At 48.5% G+C, this 14,404-nt stretch overlaps 1 protein-coding gene across 1 annotated transcript in view; it reads left to right on the forward strand.

Moving 5' to 3' along the window:
* Positions 1-9,254: 9,254 nt before the first annotated feature.
* The window catches only part of IL21R (interleukin 21 receptor), a 31,867-nt gene continuing 26,717 nt past the window's right edge, over positions 9,255-14,404 (forward strand). The window contains exon 1 of the mRNA XM_016216218.2: positions 9,255-9,672. The gene's annotated coding sequence lies outside the window, so the exon portion shown is untranslated. The remainder of the gene's footprint in view (positions 9,673-14,404) is intronic.

Below are 14,404 nucleotides of genomic sequence, written 5' to 3' on the forward strand. Positions count from 1 at the left end.
AATTGTCTTAAATATGCTCAAAGAGTTAAAAGAAACCAGATGAAGAACTAAGGGAAACTAGGATAATGTATGAACAAATAGAGACTATTAGTAAAGGAATAGAAATTATAAAAGAGAACCAAATAGAAATTATGGAGCTGAAAAGTATAATACTGAAATGAGAGATTTGCAAGAGGGGTTCAACATCAGATTTAAAGCAGGCAGAAAAAATAATCAATGACTTAAAGACAGGCAAATTGAAATTATCCAGTTTGAGGTGCATAAAAAAAAAAGTGAAGAAAACTGAACAGAACCTAGAGGACTTATGGGACACCATTAAGTTACCAACATTTTACGAGTTTCAGAGGAGAAAAGAGAAAGGGCCAGAAAGAATATTTGAAGAAATAATGGCTAAATTTAATGAAAGATCTGAATCTAAACAAATAAATGGTTCAGAAAACTTAAAACTAGGATAAATGCAAATAAATCTACATCAAGATACATTATAATCAAACTGTTGCAAAGAATCCTAAAAACAGAAGAGAGAAGTGATTTGCCACTACAGAGAATCCTTATTAAGATTAACAGCTGATTTTTTTCTTTGGAAGCCATAGAGGCCAGAAGGTAGTGGGATTACACGTGTAAAGTGCTGAAAGATAAAAACTGTCAACCAAGAATTCTATACCTGGCAAAACTATGTCCAACATGAAGGAGAAATTAAGACATCTAAGATAAACTGAGGGAGTTCATCACTAGTAGACCTGCCCTACCAAAAATGTTAGAAAGGAGTCTTTCAGGCTGAAATGAAAGAGCACTAGGCAGTAACTTGAAGCTATAAGAATAAATAAAAAAACACCAGTAAAGGTAAATACTCATAAATTTAAAAGCTAGTATTATTATATTGTTTGCTTTGTAATTTTTCTTTTTGTTTCCCACATGGTTGAAAAGAAAAATTCAGAAACTGTAATTATAAATCAATTTTACAGAGCACATAATGTGCAAAGATGTAATTTGGGACAATAGCAACATAAAGGGGGGGGGGAGGTGGAGCTGTATAGGAGCAGGGCTTTTGTATGCTACTGAAGCTAAGTTGGTATCAGTTCAAACTTGATTATTATAATCAGTATAATTGTAATCCCTAAGAAAATAACTAAAAACATACAAAAAAGGAAACGAGGAGAGAATCAAAATGGTACATTAGAGAAAGTCAGTTGAACACAAAAGAAGGCAGTAATGGAGGAAATGAAGAACAAAAAGATATCATGTACGTAAAACAAATAGGAAAATGGCAGACGTAAGTCCATTATCAGTAATCACTTTAAATGTAAATGGATTAAGCTCACTGGTTAAAACACAGATATTGACAGAATAAATTAAAAAACATGATCCAACTATATGCTGTCTACAAGAGAGTTACTTTAGATCCAAGACTAAGTCTTGATAAATTTTTATTTATTTTTTATTTTTCAATTACGGTTGACATACAATATTATACAAGGTGGGGCAAAAGTAGGTTTATAGTAGTTCATACGGAAAAATAATACAATAATTAAGAAATAATATTATAGGAATATACTCTGTTTCACATACTCACAACTATAAACCCACTTTAGCCACACCCTGTATTACACAGTGTACAATATAGAGATTAGACATTTATATACTTTGGGAAATGATCAATCTTTAAGTCTAGTAAGTCTCAATAAATTTTAAAAAGTTGAAATCATACTAATTATCTTCTCTGACAACAATGAATGAAGCTTAACATTAATTAACAGAAGGAAAACTGGGGAATTTGCAAACATGTAGAAATTAAATAATACATTCTTAAATAACCGATGAGGAAAAGAAGCAATAACAAGGGAAATTAGAAAATGCTTCAGGAAGAATGAAATGAAAACACAACATACCATGTATGTGATGCAGTGAGAGCAGAGCTAAGTGAGAAATTTGTAGATGCAAATGCCTTCATTAACAAATGAGAAAGACTAGACATTAGGAACCTAACTGTACAACTTAAGGAATTAGGAAAAGAAGAGCAAATTAAACTCAAAGCTAGCAGAAGCAAGAAAATAATAAAGATCGGAGTGGAGACAAGTTAAACAAAGAAGAGCAAAACAATAGGGAGGATCAACAAAACCAAGAGTTCTTTGTTCAAAAAGATCAACAAAATTGATAAACCATTAGCTTGACTCGTCAGAAAAGAGATAAAATGCAAATTAGTAAAATCAGAAATGGAAATAGGGACATTACTAGCAATCTTACAAAAATAAAAAGGACTGAGAGAATACCTTGTTTAATTGTATGCCAACAAATTTGATAGCCTGGATGAACTGGACAAATTCCTAGAAAGATACAAGCTACCAAAACTGACTCAAGAACAAAATAGAAAACCTTAATGGACATACAAGAGGTAAACAGTTGAAGCAGTAATCAAAAACCTAACAAAGAAAAGTCCAGAGTCAGATGGCTTCACTGGTAAATCCTACCAAACGTTTAAAGAATAATTAGTACCAATCCTTCTCAGGCTCTTTCACAGAATAAAATAGAACACTTTCTAACTCACTCTATGATTCCAAAGCCAGACAAAGACACCACAATAAAAGGAACCTGGTGACCAATATCCTTTATGAATGTAGATGCAAAAATCTTCAACAAAATACCAGCAAACCGGAGCCTACCACATATTAAAAGGAGTACACAGCACAACCAAGTAGAACTCACCCAGGAATGCAAGGATGGTTCAACACAGTGATTCAGGTACACGGCCTAGTGGAGCAGATCCACCACATGAATACGATGAAGGAAAGGGTGCAGCCCAGCACAATAAAATAAAGAGAAAATCTGCATGATCATCCGACATGATGCAGAAAAAAGCACTTGACAAAATTCAACACTCTACGGATAAAAACTGCAGCGAACTAGGAACAGAAGGAAAATACCTCCACATGATGAAGGCCGTGTATGGAAATCCGCAGCTAACATCACATGCAATGGATATAAGACTGAGAGCTTAGCCCCTAAGGCCAGCAACAAGGACGCCCACTTTCACTACTGTTATTTAATGTCGTGCTGAACATTTTAACTGGAGCAATTCAGCAAAACAAAAGAAATAAAGGATTTTTTTTTTTTTTTTAAAACCAACAACTTCTGTTCACAGATGACATAATACCATACCTAGAAAATCCTTAACAACCAACAAAGAAATTATTAGAGATAATAAACAAGTTAAGCAAAATGGCAGGGTTCAGGATCAACATACAAAAATTGCGTTTCTATATATTAGCAATGAACAATCTAAAAAGGAAATGAAGCAACAGCATCAGAAGAATAAAGTACTTAGGAACAGCTTTGACAAAGGAGGGGACAGACTTATGCAGTGGGAACTACAAAACATTGCTGAAAAAAATGAAAGACGATCTAAATAAGTGAAGAAACATCCCATATTCATTAACGAAAGACTTCAGATGGCAATATTACTCAAAGTGATCTACAGATTCAATGCAATTCCTATCAAAATCCCAATAGCCTTTTTTTTTTTTTCTTTTTCAAAATGGAAAAGTTGATGTTAAAATTCATGTGGAATTGCAAGGGACCCAGAACTGACAAAACAATCTTAAAAACAAAACAAAAACAAAGTTGAAGGGCTCAAACTCCCAATTTCAAAACTTACTACAAATATAAGAGCACTAATCCCATTCCCGAGGACTCTGCCCCACGAATCACCTCTCAGAGGCCCTACCTTCTAATTGCATCACACTGGGTGTGTGTCAGGATTTCAACATAAAATCACCTCTCAGAGGCCCTACCTTCTAATTGCATCACACTGGGGTGTGTGTCAGGATTTCAACATAAAAATTGCAGGGAGTTGGGGGACACAAACATTCAATCCACAGCACAATCTAATTTAAAAACAAGCAAAGGATGTGAACAGATGTTTCTCCAAAGAAGATACACTAATGACTACCAAGCACATGAAAAGATGTTCATTCAACATCATTAGCCATTAGGGAAATGCAAGGCAAAGCAACAAGCCACCACCTCACACCCACCAGCACGGCTCTAATCAAAAGATAAATAGCAGGTCTGAGCAAGGATGCGGGGAACTCGGGACTTGCAGAGATTGCTGCTGTGGACAAACTTGTCAGCTCCTCCATAAGTTAAACATGGAATTATTATATGACTCAGCCCATGCACTCCCGAGTGTGCACCCCAAAGATCTGAAAACGCCTGTCTGCGCAAAGGTTTGCAAGGCAAGGCTCGCAGGGGGGTCCTCATAACAAAGACAGTGTGAGCGGTAAGTGCCCATCAGCGGGGCCTGGGCAGCCCGAGTGCGGTGCGTCCCCGCAGTGGAACCTTATTCAAATGAATGAAGCACAAGCCACCGCGAAGATGAACCTCAGACACGTACTCAGGAAAATCCCCAACAGCACAAAAGACCACACGTTGGATGATTCGATTTGTATGAAAAGTCCAGCAAAGAGCCCGGGTTGGCTCAGTGGTTAGATTCCGGCCAAGAGGAGGTACCTCGGTTGCAGGCTCAGTCCCCAGCTCAGGTCGGGCTGCGTGCAGGAGGCAACCAATTGATGGGTCTCTCTCACATCGATGTTTCTCTCTCTCTCTCTTTCTCTCTCTCTGAAAAGCAATGGAAAAAATATTCTCTGGTGAGGTTTAATAAAAAAAAAGTCCACTAAAGAAGAAAGAAAATCAGTAGAAACAGAAAGGTGACCAGTAGGGCTGGGAGTGGGAATGAAACTGACTGCAAACAGGCAAGACAAGAGGTCTTTTTGGAAATGTTCTACAGTGCAGTCGACTTGCTAAAAATCATTGAACTGTGTGCCTACAGTGGCTGAATTTTATGCGATGTAAATTATATCCCAATAAAATAGTTAAAATGAAAATGAAAAGGAGGAAATGGGTTGAAGGAGGGGTTGCCTCAACTATACTCACCCCCACCCCCAAGGCCCCTTGGCTGAAATGCAAATTTAACCACTTCCTCCCCAGTGACCATCTCTGAATACTAAGGGGTGTTGGGAGGGTGCTGAGAGGTCCCATTACACCTTCCTTCTGAGACCTTGGGGGTGGTGAGAGCACGAGACATAGGCAGCCCAAATGGGCCCCTCAAACGACCATTCCCTCAGCACAGATCTATTTCTGAAGGGACTCGTGTTCCCTGCAATGGACATGGTAGCTGTTACATTTCAACTTTCAAAAGCATCAACTTTCCCCCCAATTTTTTACAAAAAATTATTTTTATTGTTGACAGTATTACAGATGTCCCCCATTTCTCCCCCTTTGTCCCCCCTCCACCCAGAATCTGCCCCACCCCAGGCCTTCACCTCACTATTGTCTGTGTCCCTGGGTTATGCATAAATGCATGTAAATTCTTTGGTTAATCTCTTCCTGCCCTCCCTCCCGCCTCTCCTCTGAGATCTGTCAGTCTGTTCCATGCTTCTGTGTCTCTGGACCTATTTTGTTCATCAGTTTATTTTGTTCATTAGGTTCCACATGTAAGTGAGATCATGGGGTATTGTCTTTCTCTGCCTGGCTTATTTTGCTTAGCATAATACTCTCCAGGCCCATCCAGGCTGTTGCAAAGGGGAAGGGATTCTTCTTTTTTTACAGCCGCATAGTATTCCGTGGTGTAAATGCACCACAGCAAAAGCATCTACTTTTTAAACGCAAGGAGTTAAGTGGCCTCTGTTGCATCCCCTCCACTCGCTAAATTATGACCTGAGCGCTCTTTGGAAAATGTAAGTTGGACTAAAGCCACTGCTCTGATGAAGACCTCAAATGTCTTCCAATTTTTGGGGGAATCAAATCTACCTTCCTTGCATTGTCCTGAAAGGCTCACGTGGTGTGCAAGATGTGTGACTTCCGTGACCCTGTCCCCTAGGATTCCTTTGCTTGCTCCTTTTATTTTGCTACTCCGTTCTCAGGTTTCTGGAGCAAGCCACACTTCTTCCCACCTCAGTGCCTTTGCACTTGCAGCTCCTTCTGCCTAAAATGTTTCCCCTGTGGCTGGGTCCTTCTTATCATCCAACATGCCCCTAAATGTCACTACCTTGACTTATATCGGTTTTCTATGACACTCAGTTTAGTTTCTATGAGAATTTTTTTAGTTTTTCCATTACTTCTTTGTGTCTGTCACTTCAAAGTAGAATACAGGCTCCGTGAAGCCTGTCCCTTGTATATGTTTCTGTGGGGTATCCCCAGTACATACTCAAGGGCCTGCTCAGTATTGGTGGGTAGAAGGCAGGAAGGAGAGAATAGATGGTTGGGGAGATGGGTGGAGAGAAGAATGAATGAGTGGGGACCCTGGTCACGTAGCTCAGTTGGTTAGAGCATCATCCCTATATGCCAAGGTTGTGGGTTAGATCCCCTGTCAGGGCACATACAAGAATCAACCTACGAATGCATAAAGAAGTGGAATAACAAATTGATGTTTCTCTCTCTCCGTTTCTCTCTCTCTTCCTTCCTCTCTTTCTAAATAAAAAAAAGAATGGATGAGTGGGTAGGTGGATGAGTGGGTGGGTGGAGGGAAGGGGAGGGATGAAGACAGGCAGGCAGGTGGGAGGGAGGGAGACAAGTGGGAGGGAAGAGGGGCCAAATATCCTTGGGTTGACATACATTCAGAAGCAGAGGTGAGTGATCAAAAATGTAAGCTCAGGAGCCCCAGTGACTGAGTTCAATCCCAGCTCTGCCAGTCACCAGCTGTGTGACCTTGTGTTGTCAGCAGAACCGCACCAGAGTGTTACTGGCTATTGGACCTCAGTTCAGCAACCTCGGTTCTTGATCTCTGGCTAAGAAAGAATTCGGGGCCAAGGCTCAATCTATGAGAGAAAATTTATTTAGAATGTCCCAGAAGTAGAAGAAGTGAGTGGTAGAAGAAATGGGCTCTGGAACAAGTTACAGAGGCAAAAGGAGGGCCCTTGGAGCGTAGGAGAGAGGAAGGTAAAGGTAACATGCCAGAGGGAAAGAAGAGGGGGAGAGGAAAGGCACAGGTGTGCTCCCGGGAGGGACAGCTGCACTGGGCCCTCCAGCTTGAGGGTATTTATCTGGAGGTCTGAGGGGGAGGATCCCAATAGAATATCTATCAGCTTTCCAGGTGTGTCCTTTCAGGTCATGGTTTCCACTGAGTGGTTGGTTGGCCCCAGGGCAGGGGGTCATTAATCAGTGCAGCTGGTCCAGATGTCAGCCATGGTGTCGCTTGTCTGACTGCTCCTTTTCTGGGCCTGGAGCCAAAACACAACTGAGGCCTAAATGTATTTGTCCTGGGGGCTTAATGCTTAAGGGCTATTCTCCAGCCCTCTTTTTTGTTCCCCCCTCTAAGGGGCTCTAACCCATATGACCAGCAACATGCCAGGGGAGGAAAGGTCAGGGGATCGAAACTGTATGACCATCCATATGTTAGGGGAGGGAAGGTTACCCTGGGGGCAAGGTCCTGGTTTTCCCAGTTTTGCCAGTTGCTAGGCACCCAGGGCTTTCTGTCCTGGTAACCGGCTGTACCTGGCCCATCCTCCCTGCTCTGCTCATGCCTGTCTAATTGCCTACCGCACTGGACAAGTCACTTAACCTCTCTGAGCCTCAGTTTCCTTATCTGTAAAATAGGGGCGATGATGATGACGGTAATAACTATTTTCTTGGGTCACTCTGAGTGAGATGATGCATCCAAGTCCTCGGCACAGTGTAAGCTTTCAGCAAGTGTCAGCTCCACTTCACTATTCCTTCTCCGGAGCTTTCCATTGCTGCAACTCTCTGATATATGGCATCAGAAAACTCACCCTGAAGATCGAGAAAAAGAAAAAAAATGCTGACTTTCTTCCAAGATTTCTTCTCTAGAGAACATGAACATCCCTCAAATCAGCCACAGGGGAATTTGTACCAAGTTCCTCAAAAACAGCTAAAAAAAGAAAAAAAATAGAAGAAATAAATAGCAAGACACTTTCTTTTTTCCTTGGGACCAGACATGTCGGTTAGCTGCACATTGTTTCCCAAAAATGAGTCAATGGGGGAGATGCCATGTGAGTTTGAGCTGACCTGTGTCATCAAAACAGCATAAAATAGCCTCCACCCTCCCTGAGAACCGTCCTTCCTCGTTCGGGCCCATTTCCATGGCCTGGCGCAGGCTTAGGAATTAGACACACCCAGGTTCAGACCCTAGCGGGGACACCTCTTAGTTTGTGTGACGTTTCAGCCCTCTGAGCCTTGGTTTCTCCACCTGTGAAATGGGAATAATCCTGTCTGCCTCACATGGTTTGTGGGATAAAATGAGATCAGTTAGGTGCCTACAAAATCCAAAAGAGTAACAGCAGCAGAGCTGCAGCCATTCCCTTGCTCTTCTTTTTAGGCTGCTGGGTGTGAGTTTGCTGACTTTTGTCCCCTGGCTTTTCAAAGGTCTGCTGGAGACACACGATCCTCTCATAGCCCCTGGCCTGCGGGCAAGATGAAAACTCTCCTTAGAATCCTTTTCTCTGCTTTCCTCCTGAGTTCCCATGTGTTCATGGCTCCCCCCCCCCACCCCAGTGGCTAAGGTGTCCCCATTTAACAGATGGGCGAAGGGAGGCGTTCAGAGAGGTGCTGACATGCCCAAGGGATTGTCTCCTCCAGGGCATGGAGACAGGGTCCTACTCCCAGCAGCACTGCAGCAGGAGGCTGGGTTCAAAGGGAACAGGGGCCAAGGGATCTGGGAGGGGTCCCAAAATCAAACCTCAACTGGGCCGGGCAGGATGCAGACCAGACTGCAAACTCCAGAAGAGGGGCTGTGGTGGGGTCACTGCCACCGCCTCTCCATGGGACCTTGGCTCCTAATCTGTCTGAGCTGAGAGCGGGACTCTCAGGACCACCAGGGGCCCCCCCGTCCAGTTAGGGCACCACTGCCTCCCTCCCAGGCTGTCTCCATACCTGTGGCAGTGGCTGCCCTGCCTGCCTATGGGTCATGACCTTGAGGCAGATGTCACCCTGGTAGCCTCAGGCTGCCCTGCCTGCCTATGGGTCATGACCTTGGGGCAAATGTCACCTGGCAGCCGCTAATGTGTTCGTAGCAGGTGCCCTTCGGGAGCAGTGAGCCCTGCGTGGGAGCGGCCCCCTCCCACCTCCTCTCCCCCCCTCCCCCGGGGAGGGGCCAGCGGCCCGGGGGCGGGCCGAGCTCTCACCACATCCTCTCCTCTCCCCGCCTGCACGCGCTCGGGCAGGGATGGCGGCCGCCGCCTCTCACAGACCCACTGGTGTCCCTCTGCCGAGTGACTAATGGGCTCGGGGTTCGAATGTCTGCCTGCTTCTCCCTGAGTGGAACTGACAGCCTGCCTGCCTGCTGCCTGCCCGCCTGTCTGCCTGTCTGTCTGCCTGCCTGCCCGGTCGCTTGACTTCTCCTGTCTGTCCCCCTACCTGACCAGCCCTTGCCTGATGTCTGTCCTTCCCTGGTTCAGCCTATTGGCCCCTGCCCCGCGATGACTATCTTCTGTCCGCGTGTGACCTCTTTGGGGTGTGACTGACCACCGCGTGGCCTGCCTGCCCAGAGCCCAGCTTCCATCGCCCAGGTGACAGGTCGTATGCCTGTCTGGTTGGTGACTCGGGGTCTGCTCTCTCAGACCCTCGTCTCCCACCACACGGAACCCAGCTGCCACCCCTGGGGACCCCCTGGATCGCCCCGAACTCACGAATGGATTTCTGAAGGAGAAGCTGAAATAGCAGGTAACTGGACTCCAGCCACCGTTTCCACGGGATGAGGGGGTGGGGGGGCTGGGGGGGGGCGGGGACCTTCTCTGCCCGGGAGGGCTCAGTCCTTGCCTGACTTGGAAGCGCAGAGGGGTCCTGGGCTCGCATCACAGCTGGGACAATGAGTGAGGCCGCAGAGGGGGGCTGGAGTCTGGTTCAGCCCAGCTTGGGGGGGCGGGGCGCCAGAGGGCCTTTGTGTGGGTCCGCGGGGGGCCTGCGGGCTTGGGGCCAGGGCATGGCTGAGGTGGTCCCAGGAGCTTGGTAAAACCAGCCTCCAAAGGCAAGGGGCTGGCGAGGGAAAGCTGGTTCCAGATCGAACATGACGACAGTCACCGTGGTTCTGGGCAGCTGAGCTGGGCAGGGGTGGGCATGGGTGTGACCAGGTGACGCTGCTAGGGGACCCATTTTGAGGGTGGGTGGGAGGCATTGGCTTTGTGCTAGCTTCTGTGTGTTATCTCATTTTATCTACTTCATCCTTTAAAACAAGTCGGTGTGTCCATTTCACAGATAAAGAGCTGAGGCTCTGAGAGGTAGAATGACTTTCCCAAGGTGACTCAGTCTGTATGTAGCAGGGTAAGCAGGTGACTTGGGGGCTTGTCCTGCCCTCCGCGTGCTGTCTCCTCGTCTTTCTCACGAAAGCACAGGGTACCAGGCGGTGATCCGGGGCAAACTGGCTCTGTGTGCGCATGGAGGAGAGTGGAGTGTGGGGGCGGGGGGGGAGGGGCTGAGGCTGAGCCTTGAAGGAGGGGTTGATTTCTGATTTGTGAGACTGGTGAAGGAAGGAACAGGCACATTCTTGGCAGAGGAGCTGGGACAGGAAGCGCCTGGAGTGGGAGCTTAGGCCTTAGGGAAGAAATGGCAAGTTGCAGCTCAGCCAGGGCAGAGGACCCAGGGCAGGGGACATTACAGTCGGGGACTGCTCCGGGAGGACACCTGCGTCCCCTGGGGGAAGCGCACGGGTTCAGCACGTGGTGGAGTGGGGAAAACCTGGCGGTTCAGAACCCAGCCATGCGACGTCCTGGCTGGGTGAGCTTGGGCAAGTCTCTGTGCTTCCTCCAGCCACATGGAGCCTCGGTTTCTCATCTGTAAAATGGGGACAAAGGAAGCTCCATCCTCGTGGGCCTGGTTGTGAGGATTCAAAGTCCTAAAAATATGAAAGCTGCTGGCTGGAGGCCTTCCAGGAAGGGAATTTACATCACAAGGAACCTGGGGCTCAGGGAGGAGAAGGGCCACTCTCCAGGGGCAATAGAAGGGGCAGGGCCACCCCCTGGAGCCTGCAGTCTTGCCTCCCTCAGCCCCCTGGGTCCGGCTCTGCTGGCATCAGTGCTCAGCATGCTGCAGGCACTTGAGGATCTCCCATAACCCTCACAGCACCAGCCCAGGCTGCCCGCCTGAGCCAGCCCATTTCACAGAGGAGACTGCGGCTCAGTGGGGAGATCTGGCCCCAGGTCAACTGTGACTATAAGAGGCAGAGCTGGGTTTGGACCCCCAATCTCTGACAGCAAGGCTACAGCCTGCTGGTCAGGAGGACATAAAAGTAAGACTCCTAGTCCTGGGATACCTTCTGAGAAGGGGGCATTGGATCAAGGGGATTGAGTAGACCCCAGAGGGCGAGCTCAGCAGAACCCTGGCACTGCCCACGCCACGCCTGGCAGGGTGTCTGGATCCTTGCAGCCCCTCAGCGGAGGAAGCTAGGAGCCTTGTGTTAGGAGGTGGCCAAGCTCCAGGGCTGGGAGAGGGGGCCCACCAGGTGAAGGCTGAGCCCTCAGCAGCACTCCAGGCTCCCACCTCCCCAGAGAGGAAGAGAGGCGGCTGGAGCCCCTAAAGAGTTGTGGGCGGTGGGCAGGGGCATGCTGGAGGGGAGGCCAGTTCAAGAGAAGGTGGAGAGAGGAAAGCAGGCCACCGGAGGTTTTGGAGGCACCAACTTCTCTGCAACATCATGACCTTCCTGGTGCCTGATAAAAAATCCAAGGAAGGAAAGGCATCCTTCCGTCCGCAGCCAGGGAGGGGGGCCAGGGCCTTCGTGGTGGGGCGCGGGCACTGAAGCTGGCTTCCCAACACACCACCAACTGTGATGTGCGGCCTTGGAATCAGCCAGACCCAGGTTTGAGTCCCGGCTCCATCTCTCAGTACTTGTGTGACCTTGAGTAAGCAACTCACCTCTCTGAACCTGTTTTCTCATCTGTTATATGGGACTAAGGACGTCTATTTATTGAGCACCTACTGTGTGCCAGGCACTGCCCTGCTCCTGGGGATGCAGTGGCGCACAGAGCCAGTGTGATGAGGCCACAGGAGCACAGCGGTGGCTCACAAGAAATAGTAGCTCTGATGTTTTACTTTCAATATTATTGGCAATAGTCATCTTGTTATTAGCTGGGACACTCGGCGTAGCTTCTGGAATGGGCTAAACCCTCAATAAATGATAGATCTTATGATGGGGAAACTGAGGCTCAGAGAGGGTCACCCGGAAAGTCATTTATGGGAAGAGGGAAGAAGGCTGTGCAGACGGAAACAAGCACTTCCTAAGGGCCCTTTCCTCACTGCTTCTCTCCTTCTTGCCCTCCAGTGCCCTCCAAACCCTGGGGTGGGGGACAGGGAGCTGGGAGGATCCTCACTTCCACCCCAGCACTCACAGGTGCCCCCCCCCCCCCCCCCCCCCCCCCGCCCTGGCGCCCAGCCAGAGGGACTTTTTATGACAGCTTAAGTGAGAGCTCTGAGTAAACTTGGAAATTCTGAAACAACCTGAGAATATTCACTTCCCCGGGGTGTGGGCAGGCAGCCCATTGAAGGCCCGACTGGCCAGGACACCTGCAGCAGCAACCCAGCCCGCTGGTCCCCATAGCCCCCAAGGGGATCTGGTTATGCAAATTGTCCCCAAGGAGGTGGGGCAAGTGTACCAGCTGGGTTCCCTGCTCAGACCCTGGTTCTTCCTGGCTGTGCAACCCCTGGCAAGGCTCTGGACTTCTCTGAGCCTCTGTTTCACCATCTGCCAGAAGGCCTGATGATGCAGACTGGGACCAGGCCCTGCAAACTTTCCTCAGTACACATCAGTCACACTCGGGGCCAGGCCGGGCAGGCTGGTGGGGGCCTCCTGGGCAAGAGAGAGATCAAGGCAGGTTGCCAGACCTGCCCAACCCTCCCCCTTCATGGCCTCAAGCAGTTGTGGTTTGAAGCATTTTTTTCTTTCTCTGCCTTACAGCCAGCCCCTCCTGGCCTGGGGAAAGTGGGGCTGGAGTGAGATGTGGCCACAGGAGCCGAGAGAGGCTGCACAGTCTGGGCATGGCGGAGACTGTAGGGCAGAGGGAGGTGGCCCAGGCAGGGGAAGGTTGCCGGGAGCGGGACAGCGCTTTCTCAGCTAGGACAGGCTGCCCAGGCTGGGAGAAGGTCCAGCAGGGAGAGGTTGTTCAGGTGAGAGCAGGCTTCATGGGCGAGGCAAGGAGAGAGAGACTGAGGCTCCGCAGGCTCAGAGGTCCTACGCACTGGGAAGGGGCGGGCGCTGCCTCTCAGGTTCAGCCCCTACTGACTAAACTGTAATGCCAGTGTCCTGGCACCCCTGCCCTTAGACACCCACAACCCACCCCAGGTCACTGGCCAAAAAAAAAGTGAAAAGCAACTAACATTACCCACACACCTTCAGTGTGCCCAGCACCGCCTCAACTCTCAGCCAGGCCAGGGCACAGGGCCCTGGGCCCATTCTACAGATGAGGAAAACTGAGCCTCAGAGGAGGAGATGTGCCCAAGGTCCCCCTGTGAGTGAGTGGCAGAGTCTCCTTTCTGATCCAGGGCCAGCAGGCTGGTTCTTCCCCAGCCTGAGAGCTCCACTTAGGTCAGAACTAGCTGCTTGGCCCTGGGCAACCCACTGCCCCTCTCTGAAAGTTCCTTGTTACTAACCTGATGACACTCAGACCCTGGGAACTGAGGGTGCTGCCCAGGGTGGGGGGAAGTTCCTGGGGACTGTGATGAAGCTGATAGGGAAACCGAGACCTCTCGGGGGCTACCTCCTTGTATGACTGGGCACAGCAAGTCTTAGCCTCATTCATTCATTCATTCATTCATTCATTCATTCATTCATTCATTCATTCTTGAGCACCTACAGTGTTCCAGGCCCCATTTTATGCACTGGGGACACTGTGCTGAACAGCACAGGTAAATTCCCCAACCACTGGGAGCTTATGCTCTGGGGCAGAGCTAGGTCATAAACACAAAAACAGGAACGTCTGCTAAACCAATCCTAATATTACAATTGTGAACACGGAGTGGAAGAAAGGGCTGTGCGGCACAGAGAACTGCAGGGGAGGCCCATTCCAGACAGGGTAGGTTGGAATCTGAGAATGAGAAAAACAACGAAGCGCAAGGAAAAGTGTTCTAGGCGGGGGAACGGCATGTGCAAAGGCTTTGAGGTGGGGAAAAAGTTGGAGCATTGGCGTGTTTATTCTTATTAAGTACATAAAGATCCTTAGTGCACTGAATTTCAGAAAGAGGAGTCCAGCCTCCTGGCTCAGGGCTTAGAGCATCGGCCCACAGACTGAGGGTCGTGGGTTCGATTCCCTGCAAGGGCACGTACCTTGGTTGCAAGTTCAATCCCAGGCCCTGGTTAGAGGCAACCCATCGATGTGTCTCACGTCGATGTTTATTTCTCTCTCTCCTCTCCCCTCTCTCTCTAAAATAAAATAAATAAATGGAAAAAATATCCTCGGGGGAGGATAAA

The sequence above is a fragment of the Miniopterus natalensis genome, chromosome 3 (assembly GCF_054644295.1).
Source record: "Miniopterus natalensis isolate mMinNat1 chromosome 3, mMinNat1.hap1, whole genome shotgun sequence".
NCBI classification, from domain to species: Eukaryota; Metazoa; Chordata; class Mammalia; order Chiroptera; family Miniopteridae; genus Miniopterus; species Miniopterus natalensis.